Here is a 22,726-nt window from a genome sequence, read left to right on the forward strand (position 1 = left end):
CATCTCTAAATCCCATACATTTCCAGAACAACTTGATCAGCATGAGAGGTGGCTGATAATAAACACCACCTTAGATGAACCCCCCCAGACAACTGGTCCATACACTGCACTGATAATGCATCCACTGTTCCAGGTATGGTCTATATATTGGCGAGGCTTAGCGCAGGCTTGGCGACTGTTTCGCTGAACACCTCCGCTCAGTCCGCCTAGGTCTACCTGATCTCCCGGTTGCTAAACACTTCAACTCCCCCTCCCATTCCCACATTGACCTTTCTATCCTGGACCTCCTCCACTGTCAGAGTGAGGCCCAACACAAATTGACGGAACAACACCTCATATTTCGCTTGGGCAGCTTATACCCCAGCGGTTGACATTTGATATCTCCAACTTCAAGTAACCCTTGCTTTCCCTCTCTCTCCATCCCTCCCCCATCCTAGTTCTCCGACTAGTTTCTCTGTCCTCCTGAATCAATGTTACTGATTGGATGCCTTGCTGTCACCTTCTCCTAAGCTTACAATGAACCATTCTACATTTTCCTTAACCTTTGATCTCTCCTTTTCACATCTTACCCTTCCATTTCTCTATGTCTCCCTCTCCCCTGACTCTTAGTCTGAAGAAGGGTCTCGTCCCGAAACGTCACCCATTCCTTGTCTCCAGGGATGCTGCCTACCCCGTTGAGTTAGTCTAGCATTTTATGTCTATCTTTGGTGTAAACCAGCATCTGCAGTTCCTCCCTATACATCCATGACCTGTTCGACTGAGTATCTGGATGTCCTTTTGGTCTCTGTCAGCACTTTGTTACGGTTCCCACTGGATCTCTCTCGCTTTTCTCATGATCTCTACCTTTAACTCATCAAATGTACTTCCCCAACTTGCTAGAGACGTTAAACTTTCCCTCAACATTCAGCCGCAGGCATGTTGATAGTAATCGCTTTTTCTCCTCCCGAGTCCATTTTGGCTTTTTCAACTCTTGAAACCATTAAACGTTTGGTCATTAGTAGTAGGAAGGAACTGCAGATGCTGGTTTAAACCGAAGATAAACACCAAAAGCTGGAGAAGTGGCTTGACCCGAAACGTCACCCATTCCAGAGATGCTGCCTGTCCCACTGAGTTACTCCAGCTTTTTGTGTCCATCTCAAGTTTCTGTACCTCACTATCTCAGCGGGACAGACAGCGACTCTGGAGAAAAGGAATGTGTGGCGTTTTGGGTCTGAAGAAGGGTCTCGACCCGAAACATCACCCATCCCTTGTCTCCCGGGATGTTGCCTGGCCCACTGAGTTACTCTAGATCTTTGTGTCTGTCTATCTTTGGTCATCAGTAGTCCCTGTTGTTCAACCCGTGTTCTATCTCGGTGATTAAGCAGCAGTCGTGTGTACCATGGCTGGCATTTTAACCTTCACCTTTAAGTGAACATTATTGTAGTTAAACCTGAGAGCCTCTTTGGCTCTGCTATCATGTTCCAAAATGTGTGATTGCCTTCATTCCTCTTTAAGGCAGCCAATTAATTTACAATCATCTGCTTCTCCAAGGCTGATATTCTGTACGTGTTGCTTGATCTCCCCATTATCTTTATTGCCGTCTTAATCGGGCCTCTGGGACGGTGGCTGGGTTGCTTGCATCCTCATCCATGGCTAAAGGTGACGTAACCCTTATTATATTCATAACTGTTTCTTCGACATTTCCACAGTCAATATCCTCTCCATCCCTCGTTTAGATAGCGGAGTTAGGGGATATGGGTAGAAGGCAGGAACGGGGTACTGATTGGGGATGATCAGCCATGATCACATTGAATGGCGGTGCTGGCCGGTAGTGAGTAGCCTCCTAGTCTCCTAGTCACCCAGTCACTCAAAGAGTCGTAGCGTCTTTCTGGTCGCCGCTGAATTTTCAACATGTTGAAAATTTTCAGTGACCTATGATGGGTGCCAGCAGTCGCCGAAAAAGTTGCATAAGTGGGACAGGCCCTTTAAGTATTGTAAACGTGCAAATTTCATACAATTTCTAGAAATTCGTGCACCAGAGGTATTCACTCTTGCCATTTTCCGACATGGAGAATCAGTTTTAGAGTGAGATGCTCTCTGTTTCCCTGCCTTCTTCCCCTCAGCTGGTGGTGACTTTCACTGCCTTCTATTGCAATGCAGGGTGCCCTCCAGGTATTGTTCCCAATACATGCAGATACATCATTGTGCCTCCAAGTTCTGAAACCCAGTCGAAGGGTCCTGACCCGAGACTTCACCTATTCCTTTTTCTTCAGAAATGCTGCCTGACCTGCTCAGTTTCTCCAGTACTTTGGGTCTATCTAAGGCCAGCCAAACTGGAGGCACCTCTCGCAGATGTAGTTGTCCAGACAGCGAGGAACACACTTCTACTTGCAGGACCTTGGAGGAACACCATCTCATATTTCGCCTGGGCAGCTCACAACCTAGGGGTATGAATATTTGATTTCTCTAACTTCAAGTAACCCCTGCATTCCCTCTCTCTCCATCCTGCCCCCACCCAAGTCACACCAGCTTTCGTTCCCACCTAGCTACAGCTAACAATGGCCTGTTTCCTTTAACATTGTTACTTTTTTGCATATGTACGAATACAAATACAAAATACAAATAGCCTTTATTGTCATTCAAACAAACAGAGGTTTGAACAAAATTTCGTTCCCTGCTGTCGTGACAGTAAAATAAACATAATACACAATTAGCACAGTTTCACACAAACATCCATCGCAGTGAATCCCCAAACACCTCCTCACTGTGATGGAAGGCAAGAGTTTTAGATCTTCCCGGTTCTTTGTTTTCCTCCCGCATCGAGGCTCTTGATGTTAAAGCCCCCGGCAGGCGTTGGTAAGTCCCGCGGCCGATTAAGCCACACCGGGCGATGTAAGGCCATGCGACGGGCCGAGTCAAACCCCGCAATTCGGGGCGGACGATGTTGCCGTTACGGGAGTTCCCGAAAATCGGTCTCCCACCAGGGACCTGCGAACTCCCGATTTTACCGTCCACAGGGCCTGTGGCCGAAGCCTCCAAAGCTCCGCTTTCATTCATTTGTTCTATATCTCTCTTCAACATCATCTATTTCTCTCGTTTCCCTTTCCTGTGACTTTCAATCTGATGAAGGGTACTGAAGCATCACCCATCCCTTCTCTCCAGAGATGCTGCCTGTCCCGCTGAGTTACTCCAGCTTTTTGTGTCTATCTTCGGTTTAATCCAGTATCTGCAGTTCCTTCCTACACATTTTGTCTACTTGCAAGTCATGTATCACTCTTATTGAGCTCGCCTCCCATTCTTTCGAAGGGGCCCTTTCTAAATTAAAGTATCCAATCTGTTCCCAATTTATGGAGGCTATAAAATGAGTGGGAGAAATAAAAACGCGCCAACCTACTTTCCTCGGCATTTATACCATATTGTCCAACCAGATGGCTGTCTTATGGGCCTGTCCCACTTAGGCGATTTTTCAGTGGACTGCCGGCGAATGTCAAGTTGCCGGCACTCGCCTAAAAAAAACCTAAAAAAGGAACGGCGACTGTCAGAGACACTATTATACACACACACACACACACACTCACACACACACACACACAACACACACACACACGCATCGCAAAGGTGGGGGCCAGGGCAAGTGGGGGAGCGCTGTCTGAAATTCACATGGTGCAAAGCCAAGGTTATACAGACACACACCGCGATGCACAGGGAGGTTACGACCAGCACAGTGTACGGTAGGTCCTTTAAAAAAAAGGAGAGGGGGGGGGGGGTGGGGGGGAGAAGGAATGGAGACACTTTTAAGAAGCCAGACAACTTTCAAATAAGCCAGAGATACACAGCTGTGAAGTTCGGCGGGCATTTAACATCACCCGTCGAAATTGACCGGTCAGCAAAGGCGATGAACTAAAACTACCTACGACCACCTCGACTACCTATAACTATATGGCGAGCCCGCTACAACTGCACCTACGACTACAGGATTATCGATATTCTCCATGGCGACCAATTTTTGGTTGCAGAAAATGTTTCGACATGTTGAAAAATTTGCTTCGACCATACTGAGTCGGCGACTAGTTCCCCGAATGCGGGAACTCCTCGCGACCAAGAAGGAGACTCGCCAGAGACCACCAGCGAACATGTGGCGATCATGAGTGGAGCGTAGAGTCTCCTGCACTTGCCTAAAATGTCGCCTAAGTGGGACAGGCCCTTTAAGCAGATTTCACAGATCCTCATCACTGAAGATCCCTCATTCAGCAAATCCCACTCCAGACTGCTGGCACTACAAGGTCTCTTCAAAGCCCCCCTACAGCTTCTGTTAAACAAGGAAAATAGCAGAAGTTATTCCACAGAAGAAGTTTCAAAGACTTCATGATAGTGAGAAGAACTATTAGAATAGAGAGTTTTGTTTGTGTTTGTGCTGTTGGGGGCAGGAGAGGGAGCTGGGCTGTTGGGAGAGTACAAAACATTAGCGCCTGGCTTCATGGGAGTGAAGCTTTTGTGTTCAGAGATTCTTCAGAGAGGAGGTAGGATGATTTTTCTATATATTAGCCCCATTCTTTTTCTAGGAGGGTAGCAAGTTTGTCTGATACGGAATTTGTTTCAAAGACACCCTAGTTGAGTTGCCAAGCCTGGTGTGTCGAACAAACACTGTTACTCAATTTAATGTGTTTACTGTGTGTCTATACGGTTTGAATTTGTCTGGGATATCCATGTGCCTTCCCTCTCCCGCCAAGTTGCTTTCTGCCTATCATTGCCGAGGCAAAATAGGGGTTTTATTAATATGCAAAGCTGTTCCTTCCATTGTGATCAAATTGGGCATTGGGATGTGGCAATTTCATAGACTTGGATTCTTCATAATCTGTCTGTTCTGCAGTCAACCTCGTGAAACCGGACTGAAACCGGACTGTCCTTCTACTTGCAGGTAATTTAGTGCATCTCCAGTGACACGTGAAATGCATGAATCTGACCTGCCATAAATGTAATGCTCCACTAACCCAATGCACCATGCGAAGCTTCTGCAACAGTGGACGAGGCACCCGTGTGCAGCTGGGTCGGCTGTGTGAGGGAGCGAGAAGCGGGGAGGAATAGAGATGTGAATAGAGGCTGGTTCATGACGGCTGCCAACTGTGTGTAGGAGAACAGAACTGGAGAGGAATTGTGCAACTACAGTGGGTGTGGCAGAGCTCGCTACAGACTGATGATGGTTTTGAACGGGTCGGGGAAGTCCATAGTAGAGGAGTTAAACATGACTCCTTGGTATTGTGGAAAGAAATCGATTTTGTTTTAAAACTGCGGTTTGTTTAGAGATCGCCAAGTCTGTATACGGTTCAGTGCCTTGTGGAGGGCAAGAGGGGATCCAGGAAATGTGTCAGGATCATCGAACCAGCAAGCAAGCTTGAATAGCATTTTGGATTGGAGCACAGGTATGGTTAAGGCGCAGTTTGAAACTCTTTCTGTCGTGTCGTTCAATGGCCAGGGTGCAGGTTCAGGTGCTGAATGTGGGGCTGCCGATGTGATAACAGAAGCTGTAGGGGGGACAGGCTGAAGCTCGCCGGTGAGCAGGCTGCAACAGGTGTGGCCGCTAAACTATAAAGGAGCGACGAGTGAGGTAGCATGGACAGCCGTCTACAGGGGCTGTACGATGTGGAGCTGGCTTAAAGGGACTGTCGGGACCGGCATAAGAGCCCGATTTCAATTCAGTTGCTGTAACTGGACGAGAAGGATTTAAATACAATTTACTTCCCAGCCCTGGTCTCTGCAATTTCCATCTTCTATTTGCTAGATTTTTGTTTAAAAGCAAGTTAGTTTCTGCCGGTGTTTCTTCACTAGTAGTCCTCAAATCTAACGCTATGGCAAATGCTTTAACTTGTATTTTGCTGGCGCCTGAGAAAACTAATTTTCTTCACTCAAATGGCGGCTGGCAGTCCTCGGCCAGTGCCTGCCCCTCCTGCCGCCCGCCCCTGCATTCGGAGACATCTCTCCTCTTCCATTTTTGTCAGAATCTCTTGTGTGAGTGAGTCATTCCATGCACACTGTGCTCTTGTTTGGGGTCGACTTTCCCGGGGTGTCTGGTCACACTGAATGAATTGGAGCAGCAGTGAGAGGTGTAACTCAAGGATGGTGAGAGAGACCATGTGAAAGAAAGCATTGTGCATGCGAAGGCACTGAGTTCGATTGGGAAGCCAATAGTCATTGGAGGCTGTGAAGAAACAATGGTCATTTTGTTTTGCCTGAAAATGAAAGCTTCCTGTGCTCAGCTACTTAATTATTCATTGCCTGCGAGTTTTTACTGGGATCCTTATTGACCCATTAAATGTCAGAAAGCTCGGTTACAGGTTGAGCTCTGGACGATGGACAGGCTGTGAGCTCAAAGCAGTCCAGTCCATCTCTCGCTCTGCTGTGACAGCTTCATAAGCAGTCCGTCAGGATCAACGATCACTTGCACCCATCCCAGTATTGGTGGTCATGAGGCCAAAATGGGAACTTTAAACTCTTCCAACCATCTGGCAGGCACTTGGTGATGTGTGAGATGGTGCATTCCATCACCCATGGAGTGTGGAATTGTAATAAGATGCAAGAAGTAGTATGTAGTAGGGTAGTTGCATATAGTAGGGTCTGAAGAAGGGGCTCTACCTGAAACTTCACCAATTCCTCTTCTCCAGAGATGCTGCCTGACCCGCTGATTTACTCCATCTTCTCTTGTCGTAGAATGCAGTTGTACAATGCCAGGTTCCCAAAACAACATGGAGATGGAAGACCAGTTAATCAAAGTTACTAATATTGGCTGGGTAGTTTTCAAGGATTGAGGGAAGGGTCTTTCCTCACCTCCTCACCTTTTGGATTGGTACCTTGTTTAGAATGCAAGGTGCTGGAGTAACTCAGCAAATCGGGCTGCATTTCTGGAGGACATGAAGAGGCAACGTTTCAGGTTGGGGCACTTCTTCAGACTCTGAGACTATTTTTTTGAGTTTGTAGAAATCTGACCCGAAATATTGCCTATCCATGTCCTCCGGAGATGCTGCCTCACCTGCTGAGTTACGTCAGCACTTTGTGTTCTCCACAAGATTCCAGCATCTGCAGTTCCTGGTGTCTACCGCAATGATTGATTTATATATTACCAAAACTCATCTTATTTGTTTCTATGTGCGGATATATGATCCTGAAATTACGGCAAAACGATACACGATAGCGCTAAATTTTTTTGCACCACCTTACTTGCATTTGTCTTGTGATGTGTTTTCAACAAGCTTTGTTCAGATTGATGTTATACTTTACATTATTAACATTTTTTAACTTTACAAAACCCCACTTTGAGACCAATAACTTCAAGTGCTGTGGCAGTTGCTGGCAGTTACAGCTATGGCGTCACAATGGGATCTCATTTACAACAATGTTGCAATCATAAAACACTGAGTCCTGGCAGAGTGAGGCTGAACAGGAGGGGGAGGGAGTGCTGGGGGAGTGGAATTGGAAATTTCTTTTAAATCCTGGCAGCAAGTGCTGACATTTAAAAAAAAAGTTTAATAAGAGGGGGGATAAGGGGCTACGGGTGAGTGGTGGAATATTGCGTTGGGGGAAGGGTTTGCGTTGGGGGACAAGACCTCCCATGTGACGGACCCAATGGGTCCCACTTGGTCTAGTAATTGGTCTCAAATTCAGTATTGTAAATACATAGAAACATAGAAAATAGGTGCAGGAGGAGGCCATTCGGCCCTTCGAGCCAGCATCGCCATTAATTGTGATCATGGCTGATCGTCCCCTATCAATAACCCGTGCTTGCCCTCTCCCCATATCCCTTGATTCCACTAGCCCCTAGAGCTCTATCTAACTCTCTCTTAAATCCATCCAGTGACTTGGCCTCCACTGCCCTCTGTGGCAGTGAGTTCAACAAATTCACAACTCTCTGGGTGAAAAAGTTTTTTCTCACCTCAGTCTTAAATGACCTCTCCTTTATTCTAAAATGTCTCCCCTTTCCCCTTTATTCTCCCCTTTATTACAACATTTTCAATAAGTTTCCCTGCCCTCTCTCTCCCCTCCCCTTAAAAAAGCAAATGATCCTCTCTACTTGATGTAACCTACATGTTTACTCTTAAACGCACACTAAGTTAAACGCACGCTGAGTTGGATGATCATATTGAATGGCAGTACAGGCTCGAAGGGCCGAATGGCCTACTCCAGCACCTATTTTAGACATAGACATAGAAATTAGGTGCAGGAGTAGGCCATTCGGCCCTTCGAGCCTGCATCGCTATTCAATATGATCATGGCTGATCATCCAACTCAGTATCCCGTACCTGCCTTCTCTCCATACCCTCTGATCCCCTTGGCCACAAGGGCCACATCTAACTCCCTCTTAAATATAGCAATTTTCTATGTTTCTAAGAGGCTGAAGGTATCATCTTGGGGCAAATGGGGTGCCAATAACGCACACATTCTGAGTGAGTTAATTAAAAAATATTCATGAATGTTACAGACGGAACAGGGTGGCACGTTGGCGCAGCGGTAGAGTTACAGCGCCAAGGATGCGGGTTCGATCCTGCCTGTGGGTGCTGTCTGTACGGAGTTTGTACGTTCACCCCGTGACCATGTGGGTTTTCTCTGGGCTATCCCTCCCATATACTAAATATTTGTGTAGGTTAATTGTAAATTGTCCTTGTGTGTAGGATAGAACTAGTGTACGGGGTGATCACTGGTAGGTGTGGACTCGGTAGGCCGAGTGGCCTGTTTCCACGCTGCATCTCTAAACTCAACTAAGATGCCTTTCATCAATTTGTAAGGAAGACAAATATTGCATGCAGTTTCAAACTGCACAAGCAAGCAGGAAAAACACTGATGGAGAAGTGATAAGTTATGGGGCTGTGGAGCTTGGGCTAACAATCCACAGCTGCACATTCAAATCCCACAATGACAGCTAAGCAAATTATGTTCATATGGATTTTGTTTGCAAATAAAGCTTAGGTGGCCCTAAGCTGCAGATTTTTGTAAGAAGCTATCTGGTTTACGAATGCCCTTCAGAGGGGGGTCAGAGTTTTAATTGCACTATGAAATGGCCGAGTCATATTGTCTTTAGTTTAGTTTAGAGATGCAGCACGGAAACAGGCCGTTTGGCCCACCAAGTCTGCATCGAACAGCGATCCCCGCACTTTAACACTATCCTACACACACTAGGGATGATTTACATTATATACCAAGCCAAGTAACCTACAAACCTGTACGTACGTCTATGAAGTGTGGGAGGAATCCGAAGATCTCGGAAAAAACCCACACAAGGCCACGGGGAGAACGTACAAACTCCGTACAGAAAAGCACCCGAAGTCAGGATTGAACCCGGGTCTCTGGCGCTGTAAGGCAGAACTCTACCGCTCACCCATTGTCGATGTAGCACTGAGCAGCAAACCCCTGCTACAACCGTTTTTGGTTTCTTCAGTGGCATTGTTCAGGTGACTTCATGACTTTGCCCTTGATATTTGGGCTGTGGCCAAGTTTATATTAAGAACAGATTATTCTGTTAATGTTTTGCAGTCGGGAGATCACTGGTTGACAACCTAAAGTTGGCCTGTGGGCCCTGCAGGAGAGGTGTGTGTGTGTAACATTGACCTTTAAGATGAAAGGATTTGAGCACAGGTGTAAAGTCGGAAGATAGGTTTCGGCCCGAAACGTTCCTATTTCCTTCGCTCCATAGATGCTGCCTCACCCGCTGAGTTTCTCCAGCATTTTTGTCTACCTTCGATTTTCCAGCATCTGCAGTTCCTTCTTAAACAGTGAAGATGTCTTGCTGCAATTGCACGAGACCTTGGTCAGCGTGCACTAGAGTGTTGCATCCAATTTTGGCTTCCGTAAACCAGGAATAAAAATGCCACGTGTGTAGGAAGGAACTGCAGATGCCGGTTTAAACCGAAGATCGACACAAAAAGGTGGAGTAACTCGGCGGGACAGGCAGCATCTCTGCAGAGAAGGATTGGGTGACATTCCGGGTCAAGACCCTTGGTCAGAAAGAGGGAGTGTTGCTGAAATTCACTAGACAATTTACAGGGATGGTGATGTGCTATGAGGATAGAATGAGTAGACCAGACTGTCATCTTGAAATTGGAAAAACTGAGTAGATCTCGTAAAACGTTGCAAAGTGTTAGAGCTCACTTATCAGTATCAGTATCAGTATATCTTTATTGTCATTTCCTGAGAACTCACATACCCAGAGGAAACAAAAAAACGTTGCTCAACCAGTGTCCATTCAGTGTGCAGTACAAATAACAACAAGTAAATAGAAATAAAAATACATATATCATGAACAAATTAAATTAAACACTCTACTCTCTACTAAACATCAACAGGCGTTCCGATCGACAGCTGCTGCAGTGTGTCCAGGTTGGTGGTTGGTGCGTGATACTTTAGCAGGGGGCTAAGTCCGTTTATCAGTCTTATAGCCTGCGGGAAGAAGCTGAGGAGCATCCTGCTGGTTTTGCAGCTAATGCTTCTGTACCTCTTCCCAGATGGCAGGATGGAGAATATGTGATGCGATGGGTGGTAGGGGTCTTTGATGATGGAGATGGCTCTGTTGATACATCTCTTCCTGTATATGTCCAGCAAGAAAGGGAGTGGAGCACCAATAATCCTGCTGGCGGTCTTCACAATCCTGCTGGCGGTCTTCACTTACGGCATAGTGGCACTGAAGAAATTGAAAAAGATTGTCCAGGTGAGAGAGAGGGGGGGGGGTGAAAATTTGAAACTCTTCACTCCTTTTGACTCACACCTGCTGTCTTTTCACCTCTGGCTTCTTATTTCCACCATCTGCCCATCAAACCCCCCCCCCCCCCCCCCCTTCATCCATATCAACCTGTGAACCTTCGTCTCCTCCCCCCTCCACGACAATCCGTCTGAAGAAGGATCCCAACCCGAAACATCACCTTTCCATGTTCCCTGGGGATTCTGTCTGACCCACTTGAGTTAGACCAGCAATGTGTCTGTCAACAAGCATCTGCAGTTCCTTGTATGTACATGGATGGGTACCTGATTGCATGGATGAGGTGGGCCAAAGGGCCTGTTTCTCTGCCCTATGATTCTAGGACACTGACTCTAACGTGGACCTTGCTATCAATGCTTTAAGAGTGCAAGTGCTTTTCATTTTGCTATGCTTCCACCCTGCATGTAAATTTAGCATATAGTAGTATAATAGGCATGCTTGGTGTTTGTTTATTGACGCAAGATGAAGTGGGATGATTGTACGGTAAAAATCACTGAGATCGTTGTTTGTAGTTTGAGTAAATGGTTTCTGTTGACTTAAGCTGGGTGGCTGTTCATTGCTGATGTTGACATGGATAAGGGCCGAACCCATGCAATTTGATGCCTGGTACCAGTAATGAATAAGATAGCTCAAAACGGGAATTTCATTTTGCAGATCAGGTGAATGACAGGCGTCTTATAAACTCATCTTAAATCATGAGTTTTAGAATGTTAACCTGCAGCCAGTGAGTGTACAGTAGAAGTGTGAGGTAGACAAAAGTGCTGGAGAAACTCAGTGGGTGCGGCTGCATCTATGGAGCGAAGGAAATAGGCATTGGGCCTGAAACGTTGCCTATTTCCCTCGCTCCATAGATGCTGCCGCACCCGCTGAGTTTCTCCAGCACTTTTGTCTGCCTTCGATTTTCCAGCATCTGCAGTTCCTTCTTAAACAGAAGTGTGAGGTTCTCTGGTTATCATCCAATTCACTGCCCAGTGAGTTGTTCCCATTTGCTGGGTGCTTCTTGTATTCTTGAACATTGACAATAGACAATCGCCAATAGACAATAGGTGCAGCAGTTGGCCATTTGGTCCTTCGAGCCAGCACCGCCATTCAATGTGATCATGGCTGATCATCCCCAATCAGTACCTCGTTCATGCCTTCTCAACACAACACAATATAATACAATACAATACGGTTTTATTCGTCGACTCCCCATATCCCCTGACTCCGCTATCCTTTAAGAGCCCTATCTAGCTGTCTCTTGAAAGTATCCAGAGAACCTGCCTCCACCGCCCTCTGAGGCAGAGAATTCCACAGACATGGATGAGGGCATTGTTTAGGAAGCGAGGATTAACTGTGCTCGGTTGCTGAGAAGGATGTACTTGAGGTGAAATTAAACTATCAGGGGAAAACCAGGTGCTGGTTAAAGCCATCAGCCCTTCCCTCATGAATAGATTTGCAGCACAACAAGGGTGCGGAAGTCTTCATAGTTTTTCATCTGCCAGAGCTTTGTAGCACAGCAAAACATTAAGTTCCTCCAGCCCGCGTAAACCCTTTCTAGATATCACATCCTTGCTCTTTATTCCTAAATCCGTACTCTGTGTCTATACACCCATAGTCAGGATCGAACCCAGGTCTCTGGCGTGGTAAGGCAGTAGCTCTACTGTACAACAAATTCTGGGACTCTTGTTGTTTATAGAATACATGAATGATGCAACAACAGATTGAATTTAATCCTGACAAGTGCCAGGTGCATTTGGAGAATTGATAAGGGTAGCACGTGCACAGTGAATAGTTTGGACTTTGGGAGTGTCATGGAACAGAGAGAGGTTACACAGAAAAGCTGGAGAAACTCAGCGGGTGCAGCAGCATCTATGGAGCGAAGGAAATGGGTAACGTTTCGGGCCGAAACCCTTCTTCAGACTTTGGTATGTACAACACCTGGGATTAGAAACATAGAAAGATAGAAAATAGGTCCAGGAGGAGGCAATTCGGCCCTTCGAGCCAGCACCGCCATTCATTGTGATCATAGCTGATCGTCCCCAATCAATAACCCATGCCTGCCTTCTCCCCATATCCCTTGATTCCACTAGCCCCTAGAGCTCTATCTAACTCTCTCTTAAATCTATCCAGTGATTTGGCCTTCACTGCCCTCTGTGGCAGTGGGAGTTCCACAAATTCACAACTCTCTGGGTGAAAACTTTTTTTCTCACCTCAGTCTTAAATGACCTCCCCTTTATTCTATGACTGTGGCCCCTGGTTCTGGACTCGCCCAACATTGGGAACATTTTTCCTGCATCTAGCTTGTCCAGTCCTTTTGTAATTTTATTTGTTTCTATAAGATCCCCCTCATCCTTCATCCGCCATCCCATGGATCAATCTCGTGAACCTACGCTGCACTGCCTCAATCACAATGATGTCCTTCCTCAAATTAGGAGATCAAAACTGTACACAATACTCCAGATTCTTGAAGCAGGCAACACGTAAGGCGCAAAGGAGACACATAGGACAGCTGGGGTGCAGATATGAGCAGGGAGATGAGGTGCGACTTTATAAAACTGGAGTAAGCTGAAAGGGGACATGGTAGGGGTTATCAAAATGATGACAGGCATAGTAGAGGCAGTTAAATTACAAGGTTTAATAGGCATTGTTACAGCTACTTGGAATGGAAAGGAACAGAGATATGGACCTAATGTGGGCAAATGGGGTTTGTATAGACCAGCCTTATGGATGGAATGGACAAGCTGGGCTGAAGGGCCTGCTTCTATGCTGCATAGCTTTATGATGCATAGAGAGGATGTTTAGTCAGAAAGTTTCCCATAGCGAAAGTCTAAAAGTAGAGTCTAGCTTTTTGTGTCGATCTAAAAGTAGAAGGGATCTGGTTAGGGTGAGGTTTATAGAAGGAATCTGAGGAATTTTTTCAGAGGGTGGTTTAAATCTGGAATGCAGTGGCTGAGGGTGGTGGAGACAGATTTTTATGCTTGACTGATATTTTGAATGGACTTGGTGATTGAGCCCCCACAGCTCCCTGCGCTAGGGAGCTGCAAAGATTCACCATCTTCCCAGAGAATAATTCTTTCCTCCTGGTGTGGCAGGTGAGGTTTAACGCAGAGAAAGGTCATGCATTTTGAAGGGTATAATGAGAGCTAATCTGAAGCCACGAGTGTTTTATTGTCATGTCCCAGATAGAACAATGATATTCTTACTTGCAGCAGCACAACAGAATATGTAAACATAGTACATAATAATAATAATAAACTTTATTACGGACTTGAGGTCCAGACAAGCGGCAACATTACATACAAAAAAAATGCATTGCATATTAAATATCATAAAGTACATATTAAATCTTAATGTATCACTTATAAAAGCATCATAAATTATATCTTTTTTTAAACACTATACATGTTAAAAATCCAGATTAAAAGAATGATCAATGTCCTACAACGAGACAACGATACCAGTGTCTCCACAGCTGGGATTTGTAGCGTGTAGTGCTAACCCTTATGTAGTATGAGCTTCTTCTGAGCTTCCAGTGGAAGTGGTGGAGGCAGGTTCGTTGGTATCATTTAAAAATAAATTGGATAGGCATATGGATGAGAAGGGAATGGAGGGTTATGGTATGAGTGCAGGCAGGTGGGACTAAGGGAAAATAATTGTTCGGCACGGACTTGTAGGGCCGAGATGGCCTGTTTCCGTGCTGTAATTGTTATATGGTTATGTTATAGTACAGTAGTACACTGTAAACAATATAATAAACGAGAAAAAAAGTTCAGTGTATGTATGAGGGGGAACTTCTTTACTCAGAGAGTGGTAGCTGTGTGGAATGAGCTTCCAGTGGAAGTGGTGGAGGCAGGTTCGTTTTATCATTTAAAAATAAATTGGATAGGTATATGGACGGGAAAGGAATGGAAGGTTACGGTCCGAGTGCAGGTAGATGGGACTAGGTGAGAGTCAGTGTTTGGCACTGACTAGAATGGCCGAGATGGCCTGTTTCCGTGCTGTAATTGTTATATGGTTTGTGTAGTTCAAGTTACATTTATTGTCACATGCACCAACTGGTACAGTGAGATTTGAGTTACCATACAGCCATACAAACAAAAAGAGCACAACACACGATACAGTTTAACATAAACATCCCCTACAGCGGAATCAATGTTTCCCACTGTGAGGGAAGGCGATAAAGTTCAGTCATCTTCCTCTTTGTTCACCCGTGGTCGGGGCCTTTGAGCCCTCCGCATTTGCCGCTACGGCAGCCCGATGTTCAGGCCCTCTCGCCGGGATTATCAGAACTCCGGCGTCGGAACGGAAGAACACACTCAGCCGCTTGGAGTTTCCGAATCGGCCACTTCTTACCGGAGACCGTGGCTTCCGAAGTCCACAGGCCGAGCTGGGCGGAGATTCAACACTGGCGACCCTCGGCAAAAGATCCCAGGACACCGCGATGTTGAAGTCAGTGCTGCCCGCAGCTGGAAGCACCACAACCACAGCTCCACGGTGTTAATCAGCAGGCCCAACACATCGGAGCTCCAACACATGCGATCCCCGGTAATGCATCACCCGCTCCGCGATGGAATTCAGTGCTGCGCCGCTGCTGAAGCTCTGGCTGGTCTCCGGCAGGAAAGGCCGCGCCAATCCAGACGGTAGGGGGCAGGGTGAAGATGTGGCTCGGAGAAAAGACACATCTCCGACCAGGAAGTGACTGGGAAACAGTTTCCTCCTTCCCCCCCCTACACACCTCCCCCACACAAAAAATACTTAGAAACCTTTAAGAACATACATTTAGAAAGGGTGAATGGACGGACTGCTGCTACTATACAATCATGGTATGAATATTGATTTTTCTAACTTCAAGTAATCCGTGCATTCCCTCTCTCCATCAATCCGTGCATTCCATCACTCAAGTCGCACCAGCTTCTCGTTCTCACCTTGCAAACAGCTAATAATAGCCTGTTTCCTTTATCATCATTACTTTTTTGCATATCTTTCATTCATTTGTTCTATATCTTCACCGTCTGCCTCTTGTTTCCCTTTCCCCTGAAGAAGTGTCTCGACCCGAAACATCACCCATTCCTTCTCCCCAGAGATGCTGCCTGTCCCGCTGAGTTACTCCAGCATTTTGTGTCTATCTTTCTATTACTAGCTCTATCTGCACTCAAGTACAGTAGACAGAGCATAGGGAAAGATACAGTGCAGAATAAAGTTCTCAGCATTGTAGCGCACCAGTTCCAGAGACAAAGTCCAATGTCCACAATGGAGGTGAATTGGACAGTACCCTAACTTCTGGAAGGACTGTTCAGAAGCCTAATAACAAAGGTGAAGCAGCAATGGAAGTTGGATTTAGCACAAGGATATGCTTGGATATGGATATGCACCACCCTTTATTTTGTCTAAGACCCCCTTAGAAGTCAAGTCACTTATTTCTATAGCAGATTTAAAAAACAACTCTCATTGACCAAAGTGCTTTACGTTGGTGGAGGTACTAACGTTATCCAACAGTGGTTCATAGATTAAGTACATACGTAAATACATACATATAGCCCTCCCTCAGAGGACGTCAAGAAGGGCCTCCATTGACAAAAGTGTTTTTATTTTTATTTATTTAGAGACACAGCGTGGAAACAGGTTCTTCGGGCCACCGAGTCCGCTCTGACCAGCGATCCCCACACTAGGGACAATTTACATTTATACCAAAGCCAATTAACCTACAAACCTGTACGTCTTTGTAGTGTGGGAGGAAACCGAAGATCTCGGAGAAAACCCACGCAGGTCACGGGGACAACATACAAACTCCGTACAGACAGCACCCTATTCAGGATCATACCTGAGTCTCTGGCAGCAACTCTACCGTTGTGCCACCCCTTGTTTCTAAGTTTAAATTTCTAAATTTCCCAACTTAAATTTATTTTTTCAGATATGTTTTTGTGGTATTAAATATTTTAGTGGGTCTTTTTACACTATACGAACTGCAACGGAAAACTGGAGATCTGTGCACCAAACTTCTGCAGGATCAGTTAGGCAAATGTATTAGAATCAATCCTAGCGAGGCATAAAACAATGCCTTGGATTCTATTACAAAGTTTGTTTAGAGTGATAAAGCGATTATTTTTTCTTTGGATGCTTCTGGTGAAACAGGAAATAAATGTCCTTATTAATCTACATTTGGCTGGAGTTCAAAAACAAATAATTATTGCATTGTTTCAATACCATTGATGGGGGTGGAGGGATGGGTTGGGGAACAGCATATTTGGCTTTCAAACTCCCTTTAGATGTAACAACTGTGGAGACTGCAATATGTAACATTGGCCTGGGTACTGCAAAGGGAAAAAAGTTGATAAATTGTAGTGGGATGAATGCTCACAATGCAGCCATTGAAGCATTCAATTGAGCGAGGCAAGATCTTGAACACAATAAATCATCGGGGGATGTGTAGGAAGGAAATGCAGATGCTCAGAGGGTCATAAGGTCATAAGTGATACGAGTAGAATTGGGCCATTCGGCCATTCAATCATGGCTGATCTATCTCCCTCCTAACCCCATTCTCCTGCCTTCTCCCCCTAACCTCTGACACCCCTACTAATCAAGAATCTATCTCTCTCTGCATTAAAAATATCCACTGACTTGGCCTCCACAGCCTTCTGTGGCAAAGAATTCCACAGATTCACCACTCTCTGACTAACAACATTTCTCCTCATCTCCTTCCTAAAAGAACGCCCATTAATTCAGAGGCTATGACCTCTAGTCCCAGATTCTCCCACGAGTGGAAACATCCTCTCCACATCCACTCTATCCAAGCCTTTCACTATTCTGTACGTTTCAATGAGGTCCCCCTTCATTCTTCTAAACTCCAGCGAGTACGGGCCCACTGCCGTCAAATGCTCATCATATTCATTCCTGGGATCATCTTGCAAACCTCCTCTGGACCCTCTCCAGAGCCAGCACATCCTTCCCCAGATCCCAGATACGGTGCCGAAAATGGCTCAAGATATTCAAAATGTGGCTTTACCAATGCCTTCTAGAGCCTCAGAATTACATCCTTGTTTTTGTATACAAGCCCTCCTGAAGTAAATGTTGGCATTAAGTTTGCTTTCTTTACTACCAATTCGACTTGCAGGTTAACTTTTTGGGAATCCTGCACCAGCACTCCCAAGTCCCTTTGCACCTCCGATTTCTGGATTCTCTCCCCATTTAGAAAATAGTCTATGCCTTTATTTCTACTACCAAAATGCATGACTCCACACTTCTGCCATCTAGCCAACCTGCTTTCCATGCTAGTACCTGCCCTTTGATATTGTGGGCTCACATCTTCCTTAGCAGCCTCACGTGTGGCACCTTCTCAAAAGCTTTCTGAAATCCTAAGTAAACAACATCTACTGGCTCACCTTTGTCCTGCTATATACTTCTTTTTAGATTAGATTAGATTAGATTAGATAGCCTTTATTGTCATTCAGACCGAAGTCTGAACGAAATTGTAGCAGTCATACATATAATACAATAAAAACAACAATAAACACATATTAACATCCACCACAGTGAGTCCACCCAGCATCTCCTCACTGTGATGGAGGCAAAAGTCTTAGGTCTGCAGTCTCTTCCCTCCTCTTCTCCCTCTGCGCTGAGGCGATACCCCCCGGGCGATGTTATAAATCAGTCCCGCGGCTCAAACACCGCGGCCCGGGGTGGTTGAAGCTGCCGCCCCCCAGTCCTGCAGACACAGCCGCTGGCCACCACCGCCAGAACACCGTCCCAGCCACCCTCACGTGAGTACCGTACCGTCTGCAGCCTCGGGCTGGGCCGCCCCGACATGGGCGCCGCACCTCCCCGGGCCGGGCCCGCCCCGACATGGGCGTCGGGGAGCCTGCGAGCGCTGCACCCCCCCTCGCCGGCAACTGGAGGCCGCCCTCACGGGAGCCCGTCACGGGAGCGTCACCTCTCACGGGAGCACTGTTCCAGCCCTGAGCCGGACCACCCTCACGGGAGCGAGCTCAGGGCGAGTCCTGACGGTCTCTGCCTCCGGAGCCTCGAGGTCGTCAGCTCCATTAGGCCTCAGCGCAGACGGTGGCAGAGAAGGGGAATACAACAAAAAGGTCGCATTCCCCCGCAGGGAGAGACTGCAAACCCCGTTTCAACCCCCTCCCCCCCCCCCCCCCAAACACAAACTAAAACCCAAAAACTAGACTAACCAAAACAAAATAAACAACACAAAAAACACAAACAAACGGGACTGCCGGTGAGCCGCTGCAGCCAGAGCCACGCCGCCACGCCAATTCTTCAAAGAATTCCAGCAAATTTGTCAAGCTAGAGCTCCCCTTCACAAAGCCATGCTGACTTTGGCCTATTTTATCGTGAACCTCTAACCCCTAACTTCATCCTTTATAAAGGACTCTAAAATCTTACCATCCACTGAAGTTAGACTAACCGGCCTATAGTTCCCACTATTCTGCTTTGTTCCCTTCTTGTGCAGCGGGGTAATATTGGCAAGTTTCCAATCATCTGAGACCACTCCTGTCTCTAGTGATTCCTGAAATATCACTATCAATGCCTCCACAAGCTCTAAAGCCACGTCTTTCAAAACCCTAGGGTGCAGTCCATCCGGTTCAGGTGACTTATTCACCTTCAGCCCATTCAGCTTCCCAAGCACCTTCTCCCTAGTAATAGCCACTCCACTAACTTCCACCCCCTTACTCTGTTGAATTTCAGGCACGTTGCTGTGTCTTCGACTGGGAAGACTGTTGCAGCATTCTCCAGCTGTCCTACGTCCTCTTACCTCTTTCTTACTCTTTATATTACTGAAGAAACTCTTGCCTTCCTCTTTTATATTATTGGCTAGCTTACCTTCATCTTTTCTCCCCATTTGGCCTTTTTAGTTACCTTTCCTTGTTCTTTAAAAGCTTCCCAATCCTATGCCTTCCCACTAATCTTTGCTGGTTTACACCGAAGATAGATACAACATCCTATGGTAACTCAGCCGTTCAAGCAGCATCTCTGGAGAAAAGGGAATAGGTGACGTTTTGCGTCGAGATCTTCAGATCGAGAGTCAGGGGAGAGGGAAACTATAGGTCTTACTTTAGTGCGAGCTGGAGATTTTCATCAAACTCTGCCAGGAATTTCATGAAGTGCTAAAGCAGATGATGGGAATGCCTGTGTAAAAGCATCATATATTTAGGAAAATATTAAACAATCACACTTGAAAACCACTTTGCAAGCACATTTGATCGGCAATCCATCTGCAGGAGAGTTTGCTTTGAATTTGTTCAAATTAGGAAGAAATTAAATACGATGATTCAACAGAAATGATTTTGACAAGGACTTGGGCTAAATCATTAACAACACTTCAGTCAAGCTGTTTAACCAAATGTCACTCCTTGAATTACCAAAGGGTACGTGAAGAAGTAATTTTTGGACCCATAAATGTCACCCGGCAGGTTATGAATAATGACATCTGCAAGATTTTGTGTGCAACCTGTACCGTATAAATCTATCGACAATGTGACAAATATTTCAGACAGGAGCACTTCCTGGTGACAAGGAACTGCAAATGATGGTTTACGGGGAAAATACACAAAGTGTTGGAGTAACTCAGCAGGTCAGGCATCATCTATGGAGGCCATGGAGAGAAGATGCTTCGGATCTGGACTCTTCGTTCAGATTGAAGAAAGGTCCCGTCCCAAAATATTGCCTATCCATTTTCTCCAGACATGTTGCCTGACCTGCTGAGTTTATAGACAATAGGTGCAGGAGTAGGCCATTTGGCCCTTTGAGCCAGCATCGCCATTCAATGTGATCATGGCTGATCTTCCCCAATCAGTACCCCATTCCTGCCTTCTCCCCATATCCCCTGACTCTGCTATTTTTAAGAGCCCTATCTAACTCTCTCTTGAAAGCATCCAGAGAACCTGCCTCCGCCGCCCTCGAGGCAGAGAATTCCACAGACTTCCAAGAGTTATTTCAGCATTTTGTGTTTTTATTGAGTTATGCTTCCTATTGAAGTTTTAAAGACTCCCCACCATCACATTATCTTAAATGTTTTAAAGGTCAAGCCACTCAGGAATTTGGATCCACCAATATTTCATAGCAGCTCAAGATTATTATCAGTTATAAATTTACTGCCGCATGTTATTTAGGTCGCAGTAATAACTAGTCACGCTGTTGTGGGAAGCGTTTTCATCCCTTGGATACCTGTTATCCCTTCTTCATAGTTCATAAGTTCTAGGAGCAGAATTAGGCCATTCGGCCCATCAAGACTAGTCCGCCATTCAATCATGGCTAATCTATCTTTCCCTCTCAACCCCTTTCATCTCGCCTTCTGTCAATCCTCTGTGAATCTGTCAATCTCCGCTTTAAAAATATCCAATTACTTGTCCTCTACAGCCATCAGTGGCTATAAATGACACAGATTCACTACCCTCTGACTAAAGAAATTCCTCCTCATCTTTCTAAAGGTATGTCCTTTTATTCTGAGGCTGTGGCCACTGGTCCTAGACCCTCCCACGAGTGGAAACATCCTTTCCACATCCACTCTATCCAGACCTTTCACTATTCGGTAAGTTTCAATGGGGTTCCCCCTCATCCTTCTAAACGTCAGCGAATAGAGGCCCAGTGCCGTCAAACACTTGCTGACCTATCTTTGGTTCCCTGTAGACACAAGGAACTACAGATGCTGGAAACATGCTTGGAACACAAAATGCTGTGGTACTTCAGTTGTTTTATTTTTGCTACAAGTATCAACAAGGCATAAGTACAATCACTAAAAGTTGTTGGCTTTAATCTCGAAACTTGTGGTCAGCTATATACATTGGAGAAAAAGTGGAAGTGGTGGAGGCAGGTTCGATTTTATCATTTAAAAATAAATTGGATAGGTATATAGACGGGAAAGGAATGGAGGGTTATGGTCTGAGTGCAGGTAGATGGGACTAGGTGAGAGTAAGTGTTCAGCACGGACTAGAAGGGCCGAGATGGCCTGTTTCCGTGCTGTAATTGTTATATGGTTATATGTTTTCACATTGTGCATTGGTACATACCCACTGAAATAGAACGATATTGAAAATATTATTTTTGAATACAATTTCAGAGCAAATGCAAAACCAGATTCTGGAATCTGGAGCAAAAGATTTAAGATTAGTATAAATTTCAGTCATTCATTTTATTAGAGTCAATTTGATTTATCCAGTCTGCGTTTGTTAGTCACCCATGATTACACTCATGTCATAATCTCCTTACTTCCCTGATTTATGCCAAGCCAATATTACATTTTACAACTACCAATGTTTTCTGCCTCTATGCTATTTGTAAACTCAACCTGTGATTCCCATTGTGCTTTGGATTTCAACACGAAGATTGTTCCTCATCATTGCACTGATCTCCTATATTAGTTGTACTTCTTCAACCACCACCTATGGTTGAAGATAGACACAAAATGCTGGAGTAACCTAGCGGGACGGGCAGCATCTCTGGAGAGAAGGAATGGGTGACATTTCGGATTGAGATTCATCTTCAGACCGGAGTCTGAAGAAAGGGCAAACCAGCATCTGCAGTTCCTTCCCACACATCCCACCGACAGTATGCCTGCCCTTTCTAAATGTTGAATACTCTGGAGCCTTTACTTCCTAACTTTGGTCACCCTGCCAACATAGTTACACCATATCCGTTCACTTCTGCTTGTGAGATTAACTTACTTGTGTGTCGCAAATGCAGTGGGACATACAACTGGTAATTTGACCTGTTTAACCTTTTTCTGTATGTTAATCTCCCCTGCTGCTTGACTCTTGTTTTTGCCGTCCTCTCCTTCCTTAGTTTCCTTACTGTTTTCATCCCTCTGCCAAGCTAGCGTAAATGTTCCCAATAACACCAGCAAATCCCCGCAGGGCATTAGTTCCTGGCCCTGCTGAGATGTGTTTTTTTTCCACAACAAGTTCCATCTGCCGGAGAAACAGTTCTAATTTTGAGTTTAGTTTAGTTTAGAGATACAACGCGGAACCAGGCCCTTCGGGCCCACCATGTCCGCGCCGTCCAGCGATCCCCTGCATACTA

At 45.6% G+C, this 22,726-nt stretch overlaps 1 protein-coding gene across 4 annotated transcripts in view; it reads left to right on the top strand.

Annotated features, from left to right (window-relative positions):
• Window positions 1-22,726, top strand: part of mgat3b (beta-1,4-mannosyl-glycoprotein 4-beta-N-acetylglucosaminyltransferase b) — a 79,018-nt gene that overhangs the window by 39,708 nt on the left and 16,584 nt on the right. Inside the window, exon 1 of one of the 4 annotated variants that reach the window (XM_055663010.1) lies at window positions 4,193-5,399. The exons of the other annotated variants lie outside the window; for them this stretch is intronic. The gene's annotated coding sequence lies outside the window, so the exon portion shown is untranslated. Of the gene's footprint in view, window positions 1-4,192; window positions 5,400-22,726 lie in introns of those variants that run through there. 4 annotated transcript variants of the gene reach the window in all.

The sequence above is a fragment of the Leucoraja erinacea genome, chromosome 37 (genome assembly GCF_028641065.1).
Source record: "Leucoraja erinacea ecotype New England chromosome 37, Leri_hhj_1, whole genome shotgun sequence".
NCBI classification, from domain to species: domain Eukaryota; kingdom Metazoa; phylum Chordata; class Chondrichthyes; order Rajiformes; family Rajidae; genus Leucoraja; species Leucoraja erinaceus.